Source organism: Phyllostomus hastatus, unplaced genomic scaffold (genome assembly GCF_019186645.2).
Source record: "Phyllostomus hastatus isolate PE091 unplaced genomic scaffold, TTU_PhHast_1.1 phas_scaffold_46, whole genome shotgun sequence".
Lineage (NCBI taxonomy): Eukaryota > Metazoa > Chordata > Mammalia > Chiroptera > Phyllostomidae > Phyllostomus > Phyllostomus hastatus.
The window spans coordinates 31,827,766-31,841,630 of record NW_025334032.1 but is presented as its reverse complement, the minus strand read 5'-3'; the positions used below and the strand labels follow the sequence as shown (position 1 = coordinate 31,841,630).

The 13,865-nt window shown below is 40.7% G+C and overlaps 1 protein-coding gene and 1 non-coding gene across 3 annotated transcripts in view; both read left to right on the top strand.

Annotated features, from left to right (window-relative positions):
• The window catches only part of DLC1 (DLC1 Rho GTPase activating protein), a 340,054-nt gene that overhangs the window by 281,042 nt on the left and 45,147 nt on the right, over positions 1–13,865 (top strand). The gene's annotated exons all lie outside the window — the stretch shown is intronic.
• On the top strand, positions 11,965–12,127 carry LOC123807845. Its single transcript, XR_006783719.1, has one exon. It is a non-coding gene; the product is annotated as a U1 spliceosomal RNA (small nuclear RNA).

Sequence of the window (13,865 nt, the reverse complement as noted above, 5' to 3'; positions counted from 1 at the left end):
CACCCCAGACCACTAAAGACATGCAGGTGCTGCTGGTTTTACGGGCAACGCTGCACCCTCCGGAGACGAATGGGCGATTTAATAGTGGCCCAGAGCCAACGGATCTCGCGAAGTGCCTGTTATATCCTTTGGAAGAGTTCTATAAACAAGTGCTGTGGTTACAGCAGATGAAGTCTCAGCTTCAGACTCAGAGAGTAAGTCACTTAGGCAGGTCTCCCCGAACCAAGTGCAAACGAGAGGCCTCGTGACCCCGGCGACTGTTCATGGAGCCTCTGGTCTCACAATCACCTGTTTCATTCCAGCCCCAGTCAGCCGAGGCTTCGGCTGTGTAAGCCTCACCCCTTCCCATGCACAGATGTTCTTCCCGCTGGTGCTCGGGCTGGCCAGGTCTATAGGATCTCTTTGCCTTTCTGAAGATGAAGGATCACGTAATCAACCGTAAACTACAGCTTGAGAAATATTCATGCTGTCCATGCTTGTCTGGGAAGAGCGAAGGTGCAGGTAGACCCGTGTGGAGCCAGGAAGAGGGACCCGGGTTGGACTGAGTTGAAAGAGATGAGAAGTAGCCAGTGAGGAAAGAAATACCAAGATTTGATGGGCTGGCAATGAGCAGAACATTGCCTCGACACAAGGCGAGGGAGCACGAGGAGTTACATTGGGTCGTTTGTCTCTAGGCAAGAAAGAGGATGTTTCAGAAAAAGTTCTGGGAGTGGGAAATGAGATGATTATTAACGTTCAGAAAATAACGGGGCAGCTTAGTCGCACTGTTTTGGAATTTCAGGGAAATTAAGGGAGAACAACAGGGTTTGTGCATGAGCAAGAAGCGAGGAGAAAGTTTGATTCTTGGGTGGGATCTGAGGCAGGCAGGGCAAATGGAGACACTCTGAGAGCTCGCTGGGGCTAGGCTTCGGCGGGACTCTAGGAACGAGAGTGTGTACCTCCCGCAGTTTGTTTCTGCTGAGAAATTTTCAATCAGTACCAGAAAAATATCTGCCCCATGACCCACCAGCTGGGTATTTGCTGCCCAGGAAAGGCCTGGAAGAGTGAGAAGTGAAAGCATCAAGTGTGAAAGCTTAAGGTTAGGTCTTCAGGAAAATCCTCTTAAGTTCTCAGATGCCACCCGTTAAGAAAAACCCCATTTTTGTATCTCAGGCACATGCACACACGTGAATACATGCACACATGCAAACAATCACACACACACACACACACACACACGGGATTTAGTTGTTGAAAAGCATTTCTCTCTGTAGGCCCTGCTTAGCATATAGTGGCCTAGCAGCCAAAATTGGATGTTCCGTATCCTGACACCCTGCTCTCCTCAATCACAGAGGACTCTGGCAACACTAGTCGAACCCTAGTCTTGAGCGGTGCACCTGCTCCATCACACATGTAATCTTCAGGTGAGGCTCCTGCCGCTCCAGAACCATGCAGTATCCTGATGGGGCACCGTCTGAATGAGCGTAAGGTCTGCGAATCAGCACGAAAGAACTTCCTTTCCTGTTTTTAAGCTCTGAGATTGGTGATAGAGGGAATAAAAGCGACTAGGACAGAATAGTTTGGGTCACACAGCTGTTGGTACAGAGAAGCATTAAGTTTTTTTGAAAAGAGGAAAAACAAGTCTATGCATACTAATTTGGGAAATCTGGCCGTTCCCACATTTTCTGGTATTCAGTTCTGTACTGGAGATTTATTTAGGCCAGAGTTTTGGGTTCGATCTTCCTCTCTCCCAGGAGACTGAGAATATTGTTTAGAAGCTAAGTCCTTAGGAGAAAGAAGTCCAAATAATTCAACTGGTTCGTTCAGTTTCTATTATAGCCTCATGAGGGGAAAACAAATTTTTGACTGCATGACAGCTCTTGGACGCAGACAGGCAAACCCACTCTATCCGGCAAAAGGAGAAAAAACTGTATAAACTGTGAGATGATTGAGTCACGTTCAACACTGAAGAATGCTGATAAAAGCTTTTGTCTTCATTTTGCCTAAAATTACACTGATCATACCAGAGAGATCTAAAGTTTCTACCACATTGAGCAGTGTTCCTTCATTCCTTCTAAATTCAGGGCAGATTTCGCAGTGTCGTTTAGGAGCGGGGCTATCTCAGGACCAAGTCAAGTCAGAACTAGAATTGAAGTACACATGAACCGTGACTTCAGGTTAAATTTCCTGGTTTGCTCTTCCCTCTGATTCTCGGTGCTGCAGAGCATTATACGTCTTTCTGTAACCCTACGGTGGACTCTAGTCTCCCAAATTCAAACTTTCTAACAGTGTGAACAATAGCAGCAAGACATATTTTTTTTTAACAGCATAGAATTGAAATAAATATGAACAGCCTGTGTTTGAAATGCCAAGTGACAGGAATAAACTTTAACATTGAAAAGTTGATGTTCCCTTTCAGAATTAAATTACTATCACTACTATTATCATTAGTATAATTATCAATATTAATTTCGATAATGCAGAGAAAGATAAAAGGAGGAAGGCAGGCATCAGGGATTTAAATAAGTTTAGATATTGAAAAGTTAATGGTTATCATTTTCAGCATCACTAATTCACAAGTTCTGGGACTTTTCAATAACAACACAACAACATAGAACTACTAATACAATAACTGAAAAAGGAAGCCTTTTCAAGACACAGGTAAAATAGCAATATAATTATAACTACAAACATAATTTAAGAGCCTAAAGATCAAACACACACACCACAAAAGTAGATTTTGAGTTAAGGTTTCAGTTACTATGGCTTACTAATTTAATAAATATGTATCAAGGTCTTTATAAATATAATCTATTTTAATCTTCACAACTATATCCCCGTGTTATGGGTGACCAAAGTAAGATTTGAAGATAAAGTAACTTTTTCCAAGGGAATGCAGCAAATAAGTTGAAGTTTCAGGATTCAAATCTGGATCAGACTCTAAAGTTGAATTTCTTGTATAATATGATAAATTTTCTTCAGTGTTATTTCTTCGATAAAATCTGAAGATTAGAATGTTGAATACCAACAAGAAAATAGATGTGAATATGAATTATAAAGCTTAATAATACAACAGCTGTTAACCCCCAAGTCAACTAAATGACTAGAACGTCCCTTCCTTGTCACAGCTGCCCACGCTCTCTTCCCCAGACCTCTCGTGCCCCTGCCATGCTCCGGAAGTGATCACAACCCCGAGTGTCGCACGCATCCTGACCTTCACCTCTTGTGATTCCTTTACTGCATAAGCACCTTATTTTTAGTGTTGGTACTTCCCTCCAAATTGTTTCTGAGACTCATCCCTGTGGTCGGTCATGGCTACCGCTCAGTGCTGCTCACTGCTGTGTGACATTCCACTGCGCACACATGCCATTTGTAGAGGTCCATTCTCCAGGCCGTGGATCTTTGGATTATTCTCTGTTGTTTTAACAGAATGTTACCGTAAGCATTTTCAAGTTGTCTGCATGCGCATAGGCAAGGGTTTCCGTGGGGAATACACCTCAGAGCAGAAATGCTGGATCACAGCACAATGTTCTTTTAAAACAAATGCAAAATTATTTGCTGATAAGGTTGTACCAATATGCACTTCTCTGAGCAATACATACAGGTTCTCCATCCACATCCTTAATAACACTTATCAGTGACAGCTGGCCAGACTTTTAAATTGTAAGTCTACTATACTTAAAATGGGAGCTAATTATGGCCTTGATTTGCATTTTGGATTACTAATTAGTGTCAGCATATTGCCATGTTTGTTTACCATGGGTTTTCTGTGCCTGCTCATACCTTCTGATTTTATTATTTATGCTTCTTTGCTTATTAACTCCTTTGTTTTGCTTTCTTTATGTTTACTCTCTTGTTCTTTTTCTAAGATGAGTGCTTAATTCACATTGAGCCTTCCTCCCTTGCTAATATAAGCAATAAATGTATACATTTCCTCAAATACTAGCTTCCACTATATCTCACAGGTTTAAATATGCAGTACTTTCACCATCATTCAGTATTTTAAGTTTTCCAGTATGGTTTCTTCTTGAATCATGAGATGTGTACTTTTTAAAATCATTAGTTACAACATTTAAAACATATCATTGTTACTGATTTCTGATTCAACCGCATGTTGGTTGAAGAACATGGCTGTTCTAGTTATGTATTTACCTAGTTGTCTAACAAACCACCCCAAGACAGCGGCATCCAGCAACAGAAGTTATTTTACCGGCAGACCTGGGAGACACCTGGGCTCAGCGAAGCAGCTCCTTCTCAAGGCCCCCGGAGCAGCTGCGGTCAGACGGTAGCTGCAGCTGGGGGCTCTTCGAGGGTTCTCCGTTCTTGTGTCTGGTGCCTGCGCTGGGAAAACCCAAACAGCTGGAGCTCCTCTGGTGTCTCTCTGTCTGTCTTTACATTTTGTGTCTCCACATCAGGGCCTCAGGGTAGCCAAACTTCTTCTGTGGGAGACTCCAGAGTGAACAACTGTCCCACGAAGAACTCACTGACGCTCCATGACCTTTTCCCACCCACCTTGGAAGGAGAGTCGAGTCACTCGGGCCACATTCTAATCACTGAAGGTCACGGGGATGTAAAAGGCAACACACACACACACACATTTGGGTGGTAAAAGAAGGAAGGTGAGTGAAGAAAAAGGTCAGAAGAAAATACAACAAAATACCTTGCTCAGTTATTGAGTGTTGTAGAAACTAAAAGTTATACTGAAGAGCACTGCAAATGTCGAGTATTGTTGCATACCAGACAGACTACCTAATGAGTCAGATGCAAAAAAGACTGTAGCACCAGAAAGCAAGTCAGCCCACCACATATTGTCATCTTTTTTATTAGTTTGGTATTTGTTTTAAAAGTAGTCTTCGTGTCGCCGAGAGGAAAGGCTTGGGTCCAAAGTGCCTCTCAGTGCTGCTCTGACTGTTCCATTGTAATAATCACAATAGGTTTCTTGGAGGAAGGGAAATTAAACCCTGCCTGGTGTAGCTCAGTGGATTGAGCACGGGCTGCAAACCTAAGGGTTGCCGGTTTGATTCCCAGTCAGGGCACATGCCTAGGTTGCCAGCCAGATTTCCAGTGGGGACCATGTGAGAGGCAACCACCCATTAATGTTCCTCTCCTTCTCTTTCTCCTTCCCTTTCCCTCTCTCTAAAAATAAATTTTAAAAATCTTTTTTAAAAAGGAGGAAGATTAAGTGTAGGAAAAGTGGAAAAGTACTCAGTGAAAAGCATGAAAGAAATCTCACAAACAAGGATAGACACATTCCATTTCAAAAATGTGGTAGGAAGGTTAAAATCGAAATATGACTGGGAAATGAGAGCAGCAACACAGAAAAAAAAGAAGAGAAAAGTTTATTTTTAAGAAGGTCATTTTCGTGAAGAGCTTCGACATTCTACCAAACCAAACAGCGTGGTCTGCATTCCATGGGCAAGTATAGAGACCACGCCACATACCTCGTGAGGCCTCCGTGATGGTGAAGGAGGAACATGTGAAAAAGCCTAATTTGTGGATTTCTGAGAAATGAGGTCCTGGTCCAGGTTTAGGAAACGTGAGAAGCAGGCCTTCGGGGTTGGGGGAAGAGTCCCACCACAGCAGGTACAACCCAGGCATTCACAGCTCCCTCAGCGGGCTTAGCTTTCTGTTTGGAATCGGTGGGAGGCGTGGTATCTACTTGGTGGATGCTTTTTCCTTATCACCGCCGTTTTGTGTTCAGCATGGTTGAAGGCTGGATGTGTTTAAAGCCCTATTCAGAGACGTGAATGTGAATGTTAATTCAGCGTTGCACTGTGTATTGGAGAGGTGAGACGTGGAACAGTGCTCTGTGCCCACGTGGTCAGACCTTAGAGCCCTGGCCGTGTTCGTCACCGCAGGGAGACTCGGATTCAACTTACTATTTTTTACTGCTTGTCATTCACAGCTGACATTCAGTATTATTTCATATTAGTTGCTGGTGTACAGCATAGAGGTTAAACATTTATATAATTTATGAAGTGGTCCCCCCCAATAAGTCTAGTAGCTACCTGGCACTGTGCGTAGTTGTTACAATATTATTGACTACATTGCCTATGGCATCCTGTACCATCCCCATGACTGTTTTGTAACCGACAATTCGTACTTTGTAATTCCTTCACCTTTTTCACCCAGTCCCCCAAGCCCCCTCCCATTTCGTAACCATCAATTTGTTCTTTATGAGTCTGTTTCTATTTTGTTTTGTCTGTTCGTTTGTTTGTTTTGTTTTGTTTTGTTTTTAGATTTCACATATAAGTGAAATCATACAGTAATTGTCTTTCTTTGTCTGACTTATTTTACTTAGCATAATACCCTCTAGGTTCATCCAGGTTTTCTCAGATTGTAATATTTTCATTCTTTTTATGGCTGAGTACTATTCCATTGTACATATGTACCACATCTTTATCTACGCATCTATTGGTGGGCACTTGGGCTGCTTTCATATCTTGGCTATTATAAATAATGCTGCAGTGAGCATAGAAGTACATGTTATCTTTTCAAATTAGTATTTTGGATTTCTTCAGATAGATACCCAGAAGTGGAATTTCTGGGTCATAAGGTAGTTTTATTTTTAATTTTTTGAGGAACCTCCATACTGTTTTCCATAGTGGTTACACCAATTAGCAATGCCACCTACAGTGCACGAGGGCTTGCACTTTCTCCTCATCCTTGCCAACACTTGTTACCTGCTGATTCGTTGATGACAGCCATTCTGACATATGTGAAGTAATATCTCATTGTGGTTTTCATTTGCATCTGACAGAGGCATCACGTTTCTTTTCATGTCTATTGGCCATCTGTTTATTCAGGTCCTCTGTCCATTTTTTAATTGGGTTGTTGGGGGGGGTGTTAAGTTGTATTAGTTTTTTGAAAATTTTGGGTATTAACCCCTTATCAGATGTATCATTGGTGAGTATCTTCACCCAGTTAGTAGGTTGCATATTCATTTGGTTGATGGTTTTCTTCGCTGCACAAAAACTTTTTAGTTTAACGTAATCCCATTCTACAAAAAAAAAAGTTTATTTTTTGTTGTGTTTCCCTTGCCACAGAGATACATCAGAAAAAAGTGTTACTGAGAGAAATGCCAGAGCATTTACTGCCTGTTTCCTTCTAGGAGTTTTATGGTCAGCTTCAAATTCTTGCTTCTTCAGTGATTAGTGTGAGATCAAGCAAGCAATGCATCCTCTGGGTTGAATTCCCTGTCTGTAATAATAATTTTTACCTCCAAATTGTATTATGTCTTCAACTTAAAATCCTTAGTTAAATGATCTAACATCCTTGTTTCACCATGTAAATCATATCCATTTATTTATAAATAATAAAATATATCCTTATAGATAATAATATATAATTTATGTAATACATAATATGACGGGTGACTTACGAATGTATCTGCCCACACAGCGCTGACGGTTCAGCAGTTTTTGAGCAAAAATGGCATGACCCCCTTGCCCCAGCCTGCCTGTTCACCGGATCTCACCCAGAGTGAATTTTTTGTTTGTTTGTTTCCTGGGATGAATAAAGTCCTCATGTGGAAAAGATTGAAAGAGGTGAAACAAAAAGCGGCAGAAGCACTAAAAGTCATCAAAATCGATGAGTTTAAAGACTGTTTTGAGTATTGCACCAAATGGAGAGTACTTTGAAGGTGACAGAAATTGAAACACATAAGAATAAACACACAATTTCTTATAAATAAATTCTGGTTTTGGGAGGTCCCCTTTCGTATCATATATGTTATACATAAAATTTTAATAACAAACCAAGGAGTGAGAGAAACCATTATGTGAGCAGCTCACGGCCACTGGTTATGTCTGACCGAGTCAGGAACACGATTTATATCAGATCTCTCTACCCACGCGTGGGCTTTAGGACCCTTACAGATTTATTGTTCTAATTCAAACCCAGAGAACTCAAGTACAAATTCAATCGGGTTTTCGAAATTTGGGGTTTTTTGTATTTGTTTGTTTTGTCAGCCCATCAAAAAGATGGCAACAATCAGTACAAAAACAGTTGTTTGTTCAACAACAGAATGTTTGTATAGGAGAGATTCAATCTAGTCTGTTCTCTCCTGGTAAAATCTTCAAACATCGGTCTTCCACAATTCACGACCCTGATGACCAGGTCTACTTTTAAAAATGTATAATTTCTTGCCTTGAAATTCTCCCCAAGTCCAACGTGACTCAGCTGAATTCATTAGAGATAATTGCCCGAGTTAGCTATGCATGAAGAGCCGAGCTCGACGATTCCGTGCAGCTCCCTCCTCCCGCCGACTGTTAAAGCCAGTTAATGATCTGGAGCCGTGTAGGGGTTTCCAGAAATAACACCATAATGGCCAACATGCTGTAGTTAGCAGCTCGAAAAAAGAACTGTTTATTATTTTTCAGGCAATTGCCCAAACCCAGGCTGTAGTATTTTTTTTTTGAACGAACCAATCTACTATGAAGAAACAGCAACAAATCCCAACCGAAATGAACACAAACATCTCCTTAATAAGGACAGTCTTATGAATGATTGCACTCAGATTTTCAAAGCTGTCATAATTTCTTTCAGGAAGTGCTTATAATGCTAGATATTGATTCAAATGTCAGCATGTACAAGGAACCACGTAAATGGCTCTTGTAAACAGGCTGGTAGAAAACAGTATGTTTTTTGCCTACAAGGTAAAAGGCTAAACATGGGTATTTCGGCATTGTACTTAGTTCCAGACAACCTCTTAGGTGGTCCAGGTTTTATTTATTAGTAGATATATATGTACACACACACACACACACACACATTGCACTTATGGAAAATCTGAAAGTTTCTCAAAAACTCAATGCCTGTGTCGAGGTCTCCAACTTATATCCTGACCCTGCCCAGCTTTTGCAACAGGTTCTATGGAGACCTCATTTTATGCAACACATTTATTTGTGGTGCTGGGGGAGATAGAAAAATCAGATAAGACAGCTAAAGTATTTTTTTGAATAAATAATAAAACCTATTAGTAAAAATAAAGCAAAAATCCCACTTGTTAAGTGACCTTGTTTTGCAAATTGATTTTGTGTCTTAGCATTTCTGCTTTCAAAACATGCAGGGAAAACTTCTTAAGTAAACTCCTAGTTAATAATTGAAAAAAAAACAAATAAGTAAGACCTTTGAATTTTGTTTGGATCTTGTTGATTGTTTTTTGATATCATAAACAAACCAGCTTAAAAGGCAGAGGACAAACTTGTAAAGGTATTTTTATAATAAATGGCAAATGACTAATATCCCTAATGTATAAATACTATTTAAAAATCAGCATGAAAGGACTAAATGCTTCATCAAAAAAGGGCCATATGATTAAGTAGACAACTTTAAAATATATAACTGATTTATAAAAATGAATATATTCAATCGTAATAACAAAAGGGTCAGACATAAAAGGACAAATCTGTATGACTCTACATACATAAGGTACTTAGAATAGCCAAGTTCCTAGAACATAGAAAAATAATCCCAACTTTTACTTTTCACTTGGTTTGATTTTTGTGTTATCAGAGGCCGCAGGAAAGCATTCGAGCGGTCTCTGGTGAAGGTCAGATGGCAGGTGGGGGAGGGGGGGCACTGGCCAGGGGCCAGTCCTCCAGGGCTCACCTCTCTGCCATTTGGAGCAGAGAGGCCTTGAGCTAATAACCAACTACCTGAGCTGTTAGATGAGATAGCCTTCAAAAGCAGATCCTGCAAAAGTATTGTAACGACTGGTATTTCAGGATAGCATGCCGTTGATTTATCAAACCAGACTGGAGAATTCAGCATGGGCAAGCCCTCCACTGAACTGCTGCAGAACCGGATCTGTTCCGACGTCCCACCTGGTAGCTTTCTCCTCCAAGCCCTCTCCTCATGTTCGTTGTTTTAAGTTATTTTTTACTGAGATATAATTGACATCTAACATATGAGTCTCAGATGTAAAATGTAATGATTCAATAATGTGTTGGGAAATGATCACATTCTAGTTAACATCTATCGCCTTATACAATTTATAACTTTCAGATATACAATATGTTTTATTATTAACCAGAGTCACCATGCTGTGATTACATCCCTGTTACTTATTTATTCATGTTCATTTTTGTTTCAGCAGCACACTGTCTTTTCTAAGGGTTAAAAAATATTTTTAAATGATTAAAGTACTATGCCAGAGTGGCTCATATTTGGAGTTTAAGTGATTATCCAAAAAGGACACTTGTATCACATTTATACAGAAACAAGGGACCCCTCCTCTTAACTAAAAATGCCACTGGTAGGCTAAGTAAACCTTCCCCATATTTTAAACTTAAATTTTCCAAAAAATATTGTCCAAAAAAGGCTTTACTGAAAAATAGAGTTCCTTTGGGTAAAATGTAAAAGGGGTGAATTTATTTCTCCACTTAAGCCTCTCTTGTTCTTCTCTTTCCCCCTCCTACCCCTCTAGCATTTGGGTTTTAAACGTTTCTGAAAAGAATACAGACCAGGGTACACGGTGGCGAAAGGGCCCGGACTTGAGTCACTGGAACTTAAGCATCAATGAAAGTTTTAAGGACAAGCATTAAATTTTGAATGTCAGTACTTCTCTGAAATTAGTACTGTTTAAAAATTATTTTCAAAACTTTCTATTTGCCATATCTCCTATGAATATTACAAATGAAAGTATTTTATGCAATTGAACGACAATAAAAAGTTTTATGCACTAATTTCACAGTGCTGCATTGAACACAAATTATATTACGACACTTTCCAAGGGCAGGAATCTCTTAGTTCCTGTGGGAACGAAATAAATTTCCAAAGAGATTGCTTGGCTCATATCACTAGAGCAGAGGTTTAAATTAGTTGTCCCCAGGGCTAAATGAAGCCTGAAGTTGAAACTACTTGGAATGGGTTTAAATTGTTTTAAACTTGTTACCAGCATCTAAAAATTGGTAGATTTAATATGAAAGTACAGAAATCTAGGAGATCTTGAAAACTCTTTAAACCCCAGGCAGGGAGGTCAGTGTGTCAATGTCTGCCAACAATCCAGGGGGCCTCGGTGGTGCTGTCCCCTTGGGAGGGTCCTGGGCGCTTCAGTTCCCGCCTGCCTGCTGTGGCTTGCTTTCCCAACCAGTATTACCTGCCCGAGCGCCTTTAGACACTTGCTGCTTTTTTTTTTTTTAACATAGTGTAGTGGAAAAAAATGTGAGAGGGTGTCCTTAGTCACTCAGCCATCTGCCATGCAGTTTAGGACTTGGCTGTGTGCGTTTTCTTGCCTGGGTAATATGACAGTTGAATGTGAAAACATCCAGAGAGGGAGGGAACAGCTCTTCCTGTGCACAGCTCCCTTGCAGCTGATGCCCAAACAGAGAAGAGCATGGAAACAAGAGAACAGCATAGGACCTCGCGTCAAATCTTTGTTCTTTTCTTTTTTTCTAGTCTGCCATAGAGAACAAATAATTGATGCCCTGGCTGGATATCTCAGTTGGTTAGAGTGTCGTCCCCCTATGCCAAGGTTGTGTGTTCAATCCCCGGTCAGGGCACATACAAGAATCAGCCAATGAATGCATAAATAAGTGGAACAACAAATTGATGTCTCTCTCTCTCTCTCTCTCTCAAATCAATCAATAATTTTTTTAAATCTCCAGAATCATGTAATGAAGTAGAGAAGATGACATCAGTAATCTAGGAAAAAGGAATGAGGCTTGGGCAAGAAGAGACAAAAATATTAGTATGCGTTATTCTGGAAAGATGAACACTTAGCGGGGGCGGGTATGTTGGGATTGCACAGACGCATAGACACCCAGTTAAACCAAAATGCACCTTCTCCTAGCTAATAATAAACATCTAAGAACTTATTCTGAGAACTGATATGCTCTGGAGGAGAAGCTTAGAATATCTACATTTTTAAGGTTTGGATTTTTAATAAATAAGGGAAATTTGTATGTTTAGGAGGTATATTCTGTATTTCCAAGTCTGAAATACACACTGCAGCCTGAATGATCTTTTCAAAATGCAAATTTGATACTTAGTGGGCAGGGGAGATGCCATGATCAGGAAGGCAGTTTTCCCAGGCTGAGGCTCACCCATTGCATTCCGGATGTGCTGACCCCTGCGATCTCCCCAAATGGGGGAAACTCGATGCAGAATTTGTGGTAGTGGGGGACTGAATTCACTCTCTCCCTGGTAAATTCCTTTATTCATATACACATATACATATATGCAAATTTGATCATGGGATGCCTCCTACCATTAAAATGTTTTCTCATTGTTCATGCCAGAATCGAAAGTTCTTGCCCTTACTTTTCCAGCATCTCTTGGACTCCAACTCCCCCCTGCCAGCAATTGTGGGTGCTTTGACCATTGCTTCAACATGCAAACTTCAGTGGGCAGCTCTCTCTTCCTGTCTTGGGCCAGAGCAGGTCCCCACTTCCTGGCTCTCACAGCACCCCTTTGCCATGTGCCCCTTTTTACCTCCCCACTAGACTGTCAACCCTGAGAAGGCAGAGATGGGCCTGCCCTTGCTTTACCTTTGCGTCCGCATCAGCTGTGTTACTGAACTTAAGTGGTTTCTAGTATACAATCACTTGGGATGTCCTATTTGAGAACAAGACATGTTAGGTAGCTTCATTTACCTGAAGCAAGTAAAGGAAGGTGGGATTCACATCCAAAGCTCTGTCTCCGGAAAGAGAAGCTTAGCTATTGCTTACATACAGTCTTTAGTTAATTACATGTTAACTTCTTTTCAGTTGGCTGCAGTTATCTATCTGGGTGAGTTCCTATCAAGGTCATCCTGTTTAGTGCTGCGTCTGCAAAAAACTGTGCTACATTTTAACTTTTCAAGCTTCTAAGAACCACCCAGACCTAAGACCCTTGTCCTATGGAACAACTGTATGTAGGCAAAAGCCCTGAAAATATTTGTTGAGTAGAGAAGCCCCATGCCTCCTGAAATGCGACTCGTCAGAGCCTAATTCTGGGTGGTGGGAGTAGCATTTTTATCTTGTTTTTGAAAAACGGATGAAAATGAATTTTGTGTATGTAAACTGAGACAGGACTATGAAATCAATACATTTTAAACTAAGAGAGACTAAATTCTCCCATTTGCATGCAACCCTATTTAAAAATAGACTCTGTCTCCAGCTCCTCTGTCCTCCCCCTTGCTTTGTAGAGTGCCATCTAAGATACTACACACAGAGGGTCCAGCACAAGTAACGTGCCTTTTTTATCACAAAATCTTTTATTACAAAATCTTATCATGTAACAATATCACACTCAAGCACACCATATGACATTTCAGGTAACATGTTCAAATTAAAACTATAAATTCTCACACCCATATTATTACCCTACCAACCACACTCAAGCAGGCCTTACTTCTGCAGGACCGTGTATTTCACTTGTTAATTGTGCATCTTCCCCACTGGGAAGTAAACTCCAGGAGGGATGGGATGTTTGCCGGGTTTGTTTGTTTTGTTTTGTTTTGTTTTTTGCTCACTGCTTCATCTCCAGAGCCTGGAACAGAATTGGCCACAGAGCAAATGCTCTTCATACATTTGTTGAGTTAAGGGGTTTAGGTTACTAGTCGTTTTCTTTGCCCAGAGGTAATAAGTAGAAAATCAATTAGCCCCAAAGTAAATTTTCATAGAACTCTGGTTTGGATTTTTAAAAATCTTACAGAGTTTGTATTCAATTATGAGCTTTAAAAAAGGTAGGCTTCCTAGTATGTCAGGGACCCTCAAGTTACAGTCCATCAGAATCACTTGAGCACTTACTTGTAAAAACGAAGTTATCACCATCAGAGATTCTAACTCTGCAATCACGGGTCAGGTCCTACCAGTTCCAGGAGCCCCATTAGGTTGTAGCCCAAGGGCCAGAATTTGGGAAACACTGGCCAGGACGGCCCACAGCAGACTCAAGGCGTGGGG